Here is a 2620-nt window from a genome sequence, read left to right as displayed (position 1 = left end):
TCAAGAGAAATGGAAATTATTTGTAAGCTCACTAAACTGAGAGATCAAACAGATCACAAGAACACTGCTTTTAAATTATCTAATCACAAACAGATGTAAAATAAGGTATGCAAAATCAACATTTATAAAAAACAAAACATCAATTGTCACCCAGTTAAAGAATTTCTGAGGTGATTCACACAAGACAGGCATTGAAGCAGCCTTCACTAAATCCGATTCAAATTACATTCAGTTGCTAAAAAAAAAAAAAAAACAATAAAGAAAACTGACCAAAATCTTGAAGAAAGGAGTAAGGCACTCATTGACAAGTTTGAAATGTGAAAGTAAGAGCGGATAAACTTACAGAAATATGGGCATCTTAGGCGGCATCTGACCATATCAGCATACTCAAGTATTATTTTAAAACAACATTGCATGTAAACAACCGTTTTAAGAAACTATTTCCGGCTACAATCCTATGCAAAGATAGAAATGCTAGTTCTGCATAAAATTGTGCAAAATGAAAACAGAACTACAAACAAAACTTCACACCCATGAGAGAAGAAACTAAAGTTGTGCAGGCAGATAAGAAATACACTTCCTACTACAAAATTCCTTGTAATAACAAATGAACAAGAAGACAAAATGTCTATTGATTATTAACTAAAGATAAACAAAATAAACTCCAAAAGGATTCCAAAGGTAAACATGAAGGCAAAATTTTAAAGCAACACATGCCGATTGAACATTTATGAGAGCACTACAGACAGATAGAGTCAAAATATATCCTCACTGATGATGAAGCACTGTTTTACTTTCTGACGCAAAGGTACTTTAACAATACAAACAGCTTACATTTGCATGCAAATCCATGCGCATGATCCAGTTGATTTACTTTACTGAATTAGAAAAGAGCTTGACAAACAGAAGTCTCATCAACTGTATGTATCCCCGAACATCCTCTTCCTTATTCCAATAGACATTTTTTCTCCAAAGTGGTTAGAGTGTGAGTAAACTGTCGCAACCGATTCCAGTAACAGCCTCAACAGTCCACAGATCCAGTCCAGGGCAAAGACCTAAAAAATTCAAAAATACATTAAAAGGCACTTAAAATACAGCTTGTATGAAGCAGAACAATTAATAATGATCACCTGCCTTTACCTCATTCCTGCTGGAGTCAAGGGTGAAACAGGCGTAGGAATGACGTCCAGGTCCAGGTCAAACAAATATAAATACAACTTGTCACGTATCACATACAACAGGTAAACAAATTACTGTCATGTCTGGGGATGAGCTCGACTGGTCGTTGGTCTGCATGACCTCACACTGAAACAAAGAAAGTCAACCACTAAAATCAATTGCCCAAACTTTTAGACCACATACTGAGTCAATGAAAATTACACATACCTCATTGATCACACCAGTCACCTAACCATTTCTGCACCATAGGGGTTGAACTAGTTGAACACAAGTTGATGACGGCAACACAGCGATGTCAGAAATGGAGCAATAAGGGCCAGAGACACGGATTTCAAACCTGCAACATTGCATAAAGAATATCAATGGTGGAACACACTGAAACTTGCCGCAATCACACAAAAAGACGAGACAGGCAAAAAGCAGGCAACTCGTTAGAAGTAGAGGAGGCAAACGCGATACAAACAACAACATCGGATATGGCACAGTAAACACAATTCACAGCAGCATTTGACTCCGCGAAAAACCACCATACTACGAAACTGTGCGAAAGTAAGCAAAGCCCACAACGAAACTTAAGTAGCTGGCAAACTAGAGATTAGCACAAGTGAAAGTAAAATTAAACGCAGAAGACGAGCCTAGCGGAAGGTTATGTCTGCTCACCTGAGTAGCACATATACCATTATCAACACGATTTAAATCAACTTAAACTTAAATCAACCCAACGGCAAGGTCGACGTCTTGTAGAAGACCGACGAACAGCGTTCAGGTGCCACAGTTTTATATACACACATGAATTCAGACAAAATCTCGAGTTGAAACTTGAGCGCACGGAGCATATTATTCCATTCGTTGTCATACCGCTACAGCATGCCAGCAGACAGCTGAGTTGCGATGCGCCGCCGGTAGGCCGGCCGACCGGCCGACCGGCCGACCGGCCGACCGGCCGACCGGCCAGCGGCGAGATAGTTCTTTTAAGGACCGAGAGAGCGCGCCAGGTGACGGACTCGCCCCGTCCACATTTGAAGGCATACTGCACCGCACGCACGCGTGCGGGCGAGTTGCCTACCGTCGCAGGCCATGGCGCCAGCTTTGGATCTGTCCCCTGTCATCGCAAGCGCGGGGTAGGCTTCAACCTCGACGAGGGTTACAACAACGTCTTGTTTGCACATGAGCTGTGCCGGCTGTGCCCTTATAACTTGTGTGTGGCCTTCCGGGCCATGATGCGCCACCGTATGGTGCACTCTCGTCTACCTGGCTGATTTCCGGCGTAGGGGCGGTACTGCCAGACCTATAGTGGGACAAGCGAAAGGACGTACTTCTCATAGCACGGGCAGCATAGGAGTTTACAGGAGAGGAAAAGTACGACCTCTCGCTGGTCTGACTGTAGCTGTTGGTCGACGCCCGGCGTGAGCAGTGACCGCTCACGTGACCACACCTAAGT

At 43.1% G+C, this 2620-nt stretch overlaps 1 long non-coding RNA gene across 2 annotated transcripts; it reads right to left on the bottom strand.

Annotated features, from left to right (window-relative positions):
* Positions 1 to 6: 6 nt before the first annotated feature.
* On the bottom strand, positions 7 to 2097 carry LOC113215959 (uncharacterized). 2 transcript variants are annotated; one of them, XR_003303957.2, is made up of 4 exons: positions 1840 to 2097; positions 1387 to 1516; positions 1141 to 1305; positions 7 to 1055 (listed from the first exon to the last, which is right to left on the bottom strand). It is a non-coding gene; the product is annotated as an uncharacterized LOC113215959 (long non-coding RNA). The 2 variants fall into 2 exon arrangements; XR_008012233.1 differs by lacking the exon at positions 1840 to 2097 and having other exon boundaries at positions 1387 to 1827.
* Between the last annotated feature and the right edge of the window lie 523 nt (positions 2098 to 2620).

This window comes from Frankliniella occidentalis, unplaced genomic scaffold (genome assembly GCF_000697945.3).
Source record: "Frankliniella occidentalis isolate FOCC.00 unplaced genomic scaffold, Focc_3.1 Scaffold909, whole genome shotgun sequence".
NCBI classification, from domain to species: Eukaryota; Metazoa; Arthropoda; class Insecta; order Thysanoptera; family Thripidae; genus Frankliniella; species Frankliniella occidentalis.
This window is presented reverse-complemented; position numbering and strand designations above follow the sequence as displayed.